The sequence below is a fragment of the Coptis chinensis genome, chromosome 7 (assembly GCF_015680905.1).
Source record: "Coptis chinensis isolate HL-2020 chromosome 7, ASM1568090v1, whole genome shotgun sequence".
NCBI classification, from domain to species: Eukaryota; Viridiplantae; Streptophyta; class Magnoliopsida; order Ranunculales; family Ranunculaceae; genus Coptis; species Coptis chinensis.
Window position 1 is genome coordinate 53283803 of NC_141462.1, and position 12272 is coordinate 53296074.

General features: G+C 35.3%; 1 pseudogene; it reads left to right on the top strand.

Moving 5' to 3' along the window:
- Positions 1 to 10409: 10409 nt before the first annotated feature.
- On the top strand, positions 10410 to 11113 carry LOC147487931 (meiotic recombination protein SPO11-2 pseudogene; annotated as a pseudogene).
- The last annotated feature ends 1159 nt before the right edge of the window (positions 11114 to 12272 follow it).

Sequence of the window (12272 nt, forward strand, 5' to 3'; positions counted from 1 at the left end):
TACACGGATTGGGTTGGGTTGAAATTATGAGACCCACCAATTGCGTTGTTCGTTCGTTTTGTGTTATGACTTGGTCGGGATGGAGGGTACAACCTCAATGGGTTGCTCCTTACACCCGATCGGACCGAAAGTAACACTTAACAAAGCAGCAGCACAGTTGATGATACATGGAGAGAGGCTTGGCAAGTTATCATGGCGTGGCAGGACGCAAAAGAACCTCGCTTCTATGTAGACGAGGATGATGACGCCTAAATGATGGATAGGAGGTAAGTTTTTTTTTTTTTTTCGTGTCTGCTTATGTCCCAAGCAATTTACTTTTTTGTAACCACATAACAGGTGGAACTCATATAGAGTTGCGTCTGTTTTTATTTATATATATTAGTATGTTTTAACTTTGTTTTGCAGATGTTCCAAAATTTCACGCGTTTCCATGGTATTTTCCTACCCTTCTTATGTCAATACTTTGAGGACAAAACATGCTTTTGTTTGGGGGTGGCATAGAAACACGCATAATTTAAAGTACCTGTTAGGATATAGATATGTACAATATGCACTTGTTTTCTAGTAAAAAAATCAAAAATTCAAAAATATAAATAAAAAGTTATGCTATACACTTAGGAATATTGGTATATATTGTTTTCTTTCTCTATGCTCTTAATAATCTAGAAGTTTCACGTTAGCTGTTGTATTATATTAGAATAGTTTTTAGAAACTTAGGTTAATAGTCTTTATATCTTTCTATAAATATATTGTATGAGTATCTATGTTTGTATTGACAGTAAGTTTCTGAAATCTAGGCCAGAGTATTTATCTTACAAATCCTATGAGAATATAGCCTAAAGTCTTATATGAGTGAAATATTTGAGAAATGACACAAGGGAAAAGTAAATTCAGAATAGAGAAATCACACATCTACTTACTTGATCATTATGCCATATCCTAAACGAGAATTTAGGCCCTCTTTGGATCGATATAGCCAGAAATTCAAACCTATATGAAATAATTTTCCGCAAGTCGCCCCTCTGAGCATTTCTTTAGCTTTTCATAAACCGCAATTCATTTGCCCTTTTACAAAACAAAATAAAAATAAAAATAAGCCTACCCATCTTTGAATGAGTCTGAGAATAGAGATGAAATGAAGAATAAAGAGAAAGACATTTGAAATCAAGAATTTGTTAGTTGCTTCAAATAAGAAAAGAAAGTTTCCATCCTAAGAAAAAAGTAATAATAATAATAAAATATTAAAAAAAAATAAAGAGTTAGAACTCCAAAAAAAACATAATCAAAGGAGTCAAAAGCCAAAAATAAAAAAAAAAAAAAAAAAAAAAAAAACTAAGGATGGAAACAAAGTGTAGAACCAAAGTAAAGAACAAGGTTTTCTCTAGTTACGTAATATGAAGACTCTATTATCTCAGACTAGTTCTTTTTTAATATCCATTTCCTTCATTCTTAAACCATCACCTAATTCCCGTAACACCTAATAAAGACATCTAGCTTAATTAGGAATAGGTTAGTGTGATAATAAGTGGCAGATGTGTTTGATCGACTTCGGATTGTAAGGTAATAATAATAATTGAGATTGTAAAGTAAAGTGTGCCTACTACACACTGGAGTAACGAAACTTGAGTGGAAAAATCAGAGTGTTTTTGTCTTGACATTTATGTGAGCACCTACTTAAGGATGTTATTCCAAAGTTTCAGAAACGGACCTGTTATTGCATTTCATAGCATAGTTCATTATATATATGTTTATTCTAGATGATTGATTATTATGCATATATTAGCTTAGGTTTCGACTTGACTATTCTGTATTCATTGCTAGTAAGATGGATAGATATCCGAGAATAAGTAAGGAAACAATAGTTTTATTTGTTACCCGTTGTAGTATAGATGAAGTTTGTAAGTACCTTCACAGGAAAACTCTCACGAGGCTATAACTCATCCACTAGGGAATTCCTAGTAGTTTAAGGCCCTGTTGCATATGGTTAATGCAATCGCACTCGACGAAACGAGATTAGTTAGAACTCCATTTTTGGTCACTTATTCTAATTTCTCCAATTTGCTTGAGGACAAGCAAAATGCTGTTTGGGGGTGGTTTGATAAGAGCCCAAAACTGTAGTTTTAACCCTTTAATAATATTACTTTTAGACCAATTATATGATTAATAAGTAAGAGTTAGTACTGTTATCGTGCTCTTGTGTATTTCAGGCATTGGAGTCAATTATGTGTAGAAATGCATCCCTTTTGCGAGATAAAAGACCAAAAGTTGGTTGCTAAGAAGTTTTATGATTAAATGCCAAGATTCAAGGAGAAAAAGTCTTTTTAAATCCTGGTCAAAGCTGAAAAGTCAAAGTCAATTCAGGCAGAAATAGCGCACAAAAGTCAATAGAACTTCTGTAGGCCATAACCTTGGACGCAGATCTCGGAATTGGGCCTACCCTATGTCAAAACGACCGGATCGGAACGAGCTTTCTAATGGTTCAAGCCTTGACCCAATCAGAAGAGCAGAAATAGACAAAAAGGCTGTTGAAGTCATTTCCAGCTGAAAACCCCTTTGTGGATTGAAGTAATGAGGTTTTGGGCTTGATTTTCCAGCCCAAAACATGGCTCCAAAGCCCATGCACGAAATTGTTAGACCTAACCTCTCCTATATAAAGAGGACTAAGGCTTAGCTCTTAAATAACTTAGTTTTATAATTTAATACTTAGTTAGTCTTAATTTTATAATTAGCTATCCATAAACTTAGTTCTAAATCAGTTTTAATTCAGTTTTGAATTCAGTTGAATCATTAGACTCTCTTTCAATTAGATTAATAAAGTAATTGTTATTCTTTCAATAATGTCTTGTTCTTATTATTCTTATTCCAGAAATGATAGTTTGATGAATCAAGGCTAAAACCTCCATTAGAGGGGTTTGAGGAAGCCTTGACGAAAACTTGATTGTGTTAGTATAGATGTAGTTATGATGATCTATTCCACTCTAGAAAGTAATTAGTTCGCCATGAGAATGGGTTTAATTGCTTCACATGTTAATTGTTAGTTGGTAGAGATTGCCATGAACAATTAGGGATTAGAAAAACCCAATTGTTATGTAAAAACATTACGATTCGAATTACAACTATTCTATGCTATTTTATTAAGTCGAAATCAAGGTGGAATCGAATTCCCCTAATTCCATCTCATATTGTCCTCTTAGTATTGAATTGTCGTCATTTCAATTATCACATCTTGATTAGTTAATTCACCATCTTAGTTAAAATTCAAATCCATTACTCTCATCATTTTGTTAGAATACATAAACTAGAGAATCTTTACATCTAAACGAACTAAGAGTAGAACAAATTCTCTACTCCAAATATTGCATTGATAACGAGAGTAGATAACTTTGATACATTAGAGTAAATTCATTTAGTTTTACTTATTCTTGAGTTTAATTAGTTAAGAGTAAGTGAAACTATAGTTTTTACATTTATCACGTACAAAGTACGTTATCAATAGCAAACATTAAATTATTTATAATTAAAACCGTCATACATAACAAAGTATTTCATACCCAACGCGGTACAAATGTATTATGTAAAAACAACTGTATATGTGTTTATAAATAACATACATAGTATGGTATGTCATGCCAAATTTCATAACGTACAGAGTATGTGATCTACTACACGGTACATAAGATTGTATTGTAAAAACATGTATATAAGTTATTAAAAATACCATATAGGCTGTAGTATGTAATTAATAGTTGTATGAACAGAAAGTATATCATACTTTATGAGTGGTCCTGTGGTACAATGCAAAACAATTGTTTAATCCTATACATGTGTCACTTTAAATGCCAGAGGATATCGTATGTCAATAAGAGTTTATATGTTTGGTAGTATGTCGTAAACACTACAATCACGGATAGATATGACACTATATACGTCATACTCGAATGTTATGTCACTGTTTATGACATACCTCTGCAAACCACTCCAACCTTCTGTTCGGCGTTGTAGGAACGAACAGATCCATTTATGAATATGTCAATGTCACACTAACTGACATATGTCTACTAATGGTCTTGTCTCATGGTGAGGGATAACCCCAACATCCCAACAATAAGAAACAACATAATATACAATGTTTGTCAATATATCGTATAGAATATTGCTCTATTTCATTGATTAAACCAAAATAACACCATAGAACTGCTACTAAATAATTTAGAATCTTTAAATAGCACAATGCTCCACTTGATCTAACTATTACAAAATTCTTACAAAAATCTTGTTAGAAGATTAGCAACAACTGCTCTAAAGCTTAGTAGCATTGTACTCCTATTTCCTAATTAACGTCAACTATCCGTAATGCGGAAAAAGACTCTCCCATCATCACTATAAAAATTTCCAACATTGAATTTCTCTGGAACCTTGCTCCCAACCTCATCAACGGGAAACACTATAAGTTTAACAGGAGAAAAATAGTCACTTTAATGGTACAATCTAAGTTTAGTTTACTCCCTACTAGAAAAATTATGTCGGCAAAAATTGTGTCATACCTTGCAAATCTTGACACCTACGCCTTGTATGCTACATAGATCGATACTTGCTACACTGCTTGATCTTTCGAGATCCTCCTACTTCATTACCAACTTCCACTACAGCCACCAAACAAGCAACATTACTTTGAACACCATGAAAATAACAAACAAGAAACATTTTCTTGCGTTTATAAAAGAAGATAACTCGCAAAATTAACACTTTCATCTAGTATCTCTATTTAACTCGTCATCATCCTCACTCACATCGGCAACTCCTGCAGCACGCTCAACATAGTTGTGCTTAACACTTGGACCTGTAAAACAATGCACCACAAGAAAGATATTGACAAATACGAATCAGAATCAACAAACTTTCCTAACTATTTAATGTTAATAGACAAGTGAAAATATGGAAACGATATAAGAAACTTACCCCCATCCTTTGGATGCAAAAGTGTACATGTGGGCCTTATGTGCCCGACGATACCACAATGACCACACTTTTTTTTTTTGCCTTGTTCTGACCTTTCAATCTACTAGGTTTATGTGGCCTACCCTTCAATTTTACGTGCGGTTGATCATTAACGAATGGACGATGGTTGGTTTACCTCCGCATTGCCTTTAGAAGATGGAGTGTCATCCATTGTACCACTTGTGGAATATAAGACATATCAAAAGGAACTTATGGACTGCCTTCAAAAGCTCTAGAAAAAAATGATAACATGGATTTAAAAGCTTCAATATTTTTGGCTGTTTGAGAGGCCCACAAACATATCTCCTTGCATTTCCCGGCCTATATGTTCACTGTGACGAATAATGGAAGTAGCCTGCGAAGAAAAACATGGATCGTTATTTGGAATGACAGATTTAGCAACTCATGTCCATCTCCTTAAAAAGCAGCTCTGGGGTATTTGACAAAGGTCCCCATGTTTGTAAACTGAAATGATATGTCTACATGGAAATCCAAACAACAGAAATAGCCCACATGAACATCTAGCATCTTGCTTTAAAAGGTTGTATTCCACACTCGTCTTTTTTTGCCTATTTATAAGAGCCCAAAATTGTAGTTTTAACCCTTTAATAGTATTATATTTAGGCCAATTATGTTTATAATAAATAAGAGTTAGTACTGTTTATGTGATTTTGTGTATTTTAGGTCTTGGAATCAATTATGTGAAGAAATACGTCGTTTTTGCAAGAGAAATGAGTCAAATTGCTTGCTAGAGAAGTTTTATGGTTAAAGCCCAAGTTTCAAGAAGAAAAAGTTTTTTAAAACTTAATCAAAGATGGAAAGTCAAAGTCAACTCAAGTAGAAAAAGAAGAGAAAAGCCAATAGAACTTCAATAGGCCGTATATTTAGACTCAGACCTCAGAATTAGGCCTATTATATGTTAAAACGACCATCTCAGAAATAGCTTTCTAATGGTCTAGGCCTTGACCCAATCAGAGTAGCAAAAGTAGATTAAAAGAGTTTTGCAGTAAATTCCAGTAGAGAAATCCTTTTTGGACTTAAGTAATTAGGTTTTGGGCTTAATTTAGTGGCCCAAAACACAACTCCAAAACCCATCTATAAAATTATAAACCTAATTCTCTCCTATATAAAGAGGACTGAGGCAAAACTCTAGACGCTCTCCTACCTCTTCCCTATAGTTTAGAATAATATAGGTTTTATTTTTTCTAGCCTTAAACACCATTAAAACACTTCAAGTTCTTAGTTTAATATAATTTCTTATTATTACTATGTCTTCTTCTCATTCTTATTTACATGATAGTCTAATGAATCATAGTTAAACCTCCATTAAAAGGGTTTGATTGAAGTCTTGATGAAGACTTGATATATTAGTATAGAGTAGTTGCTAAAAGAGCTCCAAGCCTAGGTTTCTCTATTTAGACATAAGTAGAATTAACCTAGGCTAGAGGATAGTTAATCCCGTGAGAATGGGTTTAAACTTCCTCTCAACTGTGTACTACAAGTTTACAATTCTACACAACAAGCTAAAATTACCAAAAAAATGTTATACATACAAACTTGTCTTGCCTATTTATTCCCTTCCCTCTGTCATTTGGCACCTACATAAATTGTGAACGAATAAACTTTTCAGGATTTGAAATAGGCTAGCCTTGAAAAATAGAAAGTAAAAAAAAAACACATATCAAGTGGTGGACTGGTGGTTGAAAATTTGAAAAACAAACTATAGAGAAGGATATACAAATCCTGCGAGGCAAAAAAATTAAAGGCGACAATATCTTTTAGCTTGCAATAGCAAGTGGAAAAATAAAAGGGGGCTCAGCCGTTCAGGTAATGCAACTGGGCCACACAATCCAAACTAGATGACCTGGCTCTTAGCTATGTGTACAATATAATTCCAATATCTTAATTCTTAGTCTCTACTCCATACCCAGAAGAGCATATGAAATTTATTTCGAGAATCGCTAGCGTCCTGCCCCTTTAAAGGGGTAGGACCATCCTAACCCAATAAAAGACAAGAAATGGTGACAAGCTACTTGTAAAAGTTTATGAAGTTTTAAAATTGATTCAACTCAGATTGACTCGAGTTTTCACTCCCAACTTCCCTCAAGCACCACCACCACTGTCCAACACCGCCACCAACTATCACCTGCAACCGCTTCGCACCACTGCTGCCACTCTCCTCTTTGTTGATATTTCTTGTCTTCACATTTTCTTTTGCCTTTTCTTCTCCCTCTTAATCCCTCTTCTCTCTCTACATACACACTACCACCACTTTGATTCTGAAATTGAAAGAAAGTGATGTCTCTTAGAAGTTTGATTGCTCTAAACTTGATGAAGATGTTTTTCTTATTTGTGCTCTTAATATGTTTTGCTTTTGGGATTCAAAACTCGCTTAAAATTTCTCAAAAAATAGAGTTTTTACTTACTGTTTTGGGTCAAATATTAGCCTAATCTAGACGTCTTTTCTTTTAAAGTTGGTTCCAATAAAATGTTCTTAATGCAGGAGCAACACAATGTTCTCTCTTTGTAAGATGGTCCAGTCCAACCATCCAATGCAGACAAAGTTAGCTTAGAAGAACAATTCATCTTTTTTGTTCCAGTCTTTCTCATTGCCTTCTCATTTGCTTATACCTTTTTATGAGATCGAAATTCAACACCACGCTCACATATCAAAATAAGTCTAGGAGCCTTCCCACCAATTGCATTTTGAGATTTCACAGTGACGATAATAGCTCCAACTTCATTTCCTTTATGTTGTGTCCAATTAATCAAATCTTGACAACTATCAAATACCTATAAATCAATTTAAGTATTTATTAATCCATGGGTAGGAAGATATTAAATCAAAGAAGTAAGTTTCAAAAGCGTATATTCGTCCATACATACCATGTTGGTGTTAAAATGTTCAGTTTGATCTATGTAGTGCCCCTTCGAAGATGCATTTGAATTTTGTGAAGTCTGAAGTAGATCAATTGGTACCTCATCATGACTGTATTCTGATCATATAACATTTACAATGAATTATGATGTTAGCTAAAAATTTGTCACAAGAAAAATGTCTATCAAAGTAACTAAGCGATGACCAAATTAGACCGTCTAATGCTTCATAGGTCGCTCCAGTTGGGGCGCCAGAGTCTTAGGAAGTTAGTTGGCCTGGGACATCTCGAATGTAAGGCTATTCCCATTTCCCAACACTCACTATTAAAATCAACTATAAACAGAAGATGTCGTCCTCACAGATTGAGTTTGCATAAATACTTTGTAATCACATTTTGTACAAGTCGTCCTCATAATGATCACATAATAATTGATATTGGAATCATTATGAACAATAGTTGTGTATGGAGTTAATTACCTCGTCTTGGTCGCCAGTCGTCGATCTTGGTCACTTGATTGAAACTTCTATTCATTAAATAGTTCATTTTCCACATTAAAATCATCATATGCCCATTCCATTTCACTCAATGTCATAAAAAAAAATTAAAAACAGAAAGAGGGGTTTTAGGCTTGTAAATAGAAATAGAACAAAAGAAGATGAATATGTGTAGAGAAAGAAAAGATGTGTGGGTTAAGTTTGTTTGGATTGGAAAATGGGAGGAGTGAAAAAAAAAATATGTGGGTTTAAGGAAGGTTTCTTGAGAGTAAAAAGACAAAACTTGAAATTTGGGTGTTTTCACTTCTAAGTTCGGTATTATTAGAGGACATGTCCGGTATTTGAATTTTTTAAAATGGGGTCTGCCTTGAGAGATTCAGGGTCTATATTTAGCAATCCCCTAATATAATAGAGAAAAACCAGTGTGGACTAAAAAATAAAAAGGTCTTGTATCCTACACCCATCGAATTCGATTGGGTAGCCTCCAGCCCAAACCCAACAAGAAGTCCAATAACAATAGCCTAATACACCCCCCACACCTCAACACATACTGGTTACAAGTTTTTGCAACCGTTCTAACCAGTATTATCTCTCTCTCGAGTTCTGAAGCAAAAAAACCCAATTTTTTTTAACTCTCTTGCTGCCTTAATTGGAAAAAACCCTTTATATATCGGAAAAAGCGATTTTACTCACCACATTAGTATGTATAATTCCATTCCATTCTTCATCTGATTGGATTCCTCATAATGTTTTTATGCCTTGGTGGAATATCATCTGAAAGTTATGAGTTTCAAAGGCTTACCAGGTGCAATTGGTCTGACCTAGTGAGTCAAGATAGATTTTCTCTCTCGAAAGAGGAGCATTGTCATTACTTTTGAAAGAATTAGTTTCAAAAGGGCCCTTCATGAAACGGTGTCCGAGTTTGTCGATAAGGAGTTGGATAGATGTGGCATTTAAGATCACTCCTTGAAGAGTCTTGTCAGATGGATATGGTGTTTCGAACGCACGTTGAAGCCTTGAAGGGTCTGGGTATGTTCAGGACGTAGATTGTATCCAACTTGGATGAATGAGGTGCAGATTTGATTTTGGAGGCATACGTAGTTGGGCAAGACCAATTTGGATTTTAATTAATGAAGTTGTTCTATGATCAATTTGTACTGATAAAAATAAAATGAATCGTGTTCTTTATCTCGATAAAGGAGAGTGTCCAAATAAGGAGCTCGTAATAGTATGTCCCTATAATGATTCTAGGACCGAAAAAAAAATAGAAGCAAGACTACACAAGATTATTATCAATTAAGGCAATCATTGATGACAGGGAAATTTGGGTTTTTTTGCCTTAATTTAATCAGTGATATGAAAGTGACCAAAAAATAAAATGAACTTAATTCTCAATCTTTTTAGTCCAAACGACCCAGCTATGTCGCCCAAAAGAGTCCACAAACGACCCAGCCATGTCGTTCTAGAGACTGCCCAAATGACGACCCCGCCATATAGTCTAGCTAAAAATCTGAAAGTTTTGTCTCAAATGACACATGCAGACCGCTTGAGTGTACACTAAAACGACATGGCGAGGCTGTTTGAGTGTACTCAAACGACATGGCGAGTCCGTCAAACGACTCGGTGGCTTCAACATGGCGAGACCGGTTGGATTGGTCGTTGGGTTTGGGCCCAATACAAAACATTTTTTTTTAGAGAATGGCAAACTTGTAATCAAGTGAGTAGAGCGAACGTTATGGGCCGGGGGGGGGGTGGGGGGGGTGTATGTGGACAAAAAGCCATTTGGTTGGTTTCTATCTGTCTGTCCTCATTTCTCATCTCTTCTCTTCGTCCCTCTCCCTCTCTCTCTCCATGCCCTCTCAATCTCTCCCTCTCCCCTCTCCCTCTCCGCTCACACCCCCATTGCATACTAGTATACTAGTAACTATAACATATATATAATTTATTTTTTTATTTTCCTCTCTCTCCTAACAAGACCGCCAAAATACACAACACAATGTCCAACCTAAGCAAATCCTCATTATTCCATTCAGACTAACAACTCTCCTATGCCGAAATCCTCACACCATCACACGTCAAAGCCAGAATTGAAATAACAGTCCTAAACTTCCTCAAAACCTTAACTAATTCCCCAAACCCATCCATCCCAAATCTCCCTCTAATCAACCGTACTTCGACTAATACTCACCTCACACGTGGCCTCTTTTCAAACAACAACACTTCATCAATTTTCCTATCCCACTCCCTATCAAAAAAATCCCTATCAAAATCCACCTCATCAAAATCATTTATCCGTGTTTGGAAAGTCAAGGAAATGTGTTATCAAATTTTACTCCAAAATAAAATGGTCACACAAAGAGAACTTTATTACAAACTAATTTGTACATCACTTTAATATTTCCATTCACAATTACAAGTCAACAAAAGTATACAAGACGTAGTTGCATTACTTAAATGTACTCGTCAAAGTCTTGGCATTATAGCTTCGAGCCGTGGACTTATTGCTGGACCCTTCAAGAAGATGATTCTAATATTGTTGATTGTTCGGTATGTGGGTCGTCCAAAATAGGCATGCCAAATCCATGTATCATAAGATTCCACGACTTCAAGGATGATTATGGCATGTCCATGACGATTTGTTTATTGTCCAGCCCAACTAGTCAGACAATTTTTCTATGCCCAGTGCATACAATCAAGACTCTCCAACATTCCCGAGAAGCCGCATTCCTCACCTTTGTTTAGTAGCCTTTCTATATCATCGGCATTTGGTCTACAAAGGTATTGATCTCCAAAAATCTCTATAATTGCACAACAAAACCGTTTAACACAAACAAGGGTAGTGGACTGGCCAATATATATTTTTTCATTAACCGAATTAGCAGTTACACCATAAGCCAATATATGAAAAGTCGTAGTAATCTTTTGTAAAGAAGACAAACCTAACTTACCAACATCATACTTTTGTTTGAAAAAATAGTCGTGATTTACAATGGTAAAGTATATATGCTCGAACAAGCTTTGGCGTATGCGAAATCTGGTACGAAAATCATCATCCTCACAGATAGAATGGTTGGAGAAGTATTCCGAAATCAATTTATCATGGGTTGCACCTCTTGGACGATTCTTCACCTTACGTCCAAGTTTTGAGCCACCCCAATTTGGTTCTTCTTCCATTTTCTCCAACAAATTCCCAATTATCATGTGATTTGATTGAATGAAATGAGCAAGTAGTGTTCGATCTTGATTTGACTCATCCATCTCAATTTTATGAATAGATGAATTTATACCAAAATTCATTGTGCTAAAATTGGGATTAGAGATGGGTGGAACTAAGCTTCTTTTTTTATCTGTAGAAATATGTAAGGTAGAGAGTGGTACGGTATATGGACGAGATATGGGGTGGTGGCAAAGAAAACGGAGTCGTAACATTTTACCGTAAGTGAATTGTGTCTAGGATAGATTTCATTATAAAACAATAATTTGGAGTGTGGTGCGTTGGTGTAGAAAAGTCATACTTCAACTAGCATCATCTTTTAAGTAGATGACATCACTTTGCACTCCAAATCAAGTAATTGCGTTGAAGATGCTTAGAGATTACAATCCGGAGCAGAATGAGGATAATGTATTAGCAAGAATCTTAGACCATAAAGAAGTTATCACATCAAATGACAAAGACATTGTTGAGAAAGAGATGACTTTCCAGAATATATTCCATAATCAAGTGAGCAGAGCGAACGTTCTAGGGGGCAGAGGAGGGGGGGTATGTGGCCTAAAATTCTATTTGGTAGGTTTTTGTTTGTCTTCTCATTTTCTTCTTTACCAAACACTCTTTCTTCTCTGCAATATCTCTCTCTCCGCCCGGAACCCATCTCTCTCTCATTCTTCTTCACCCACCCAAAAT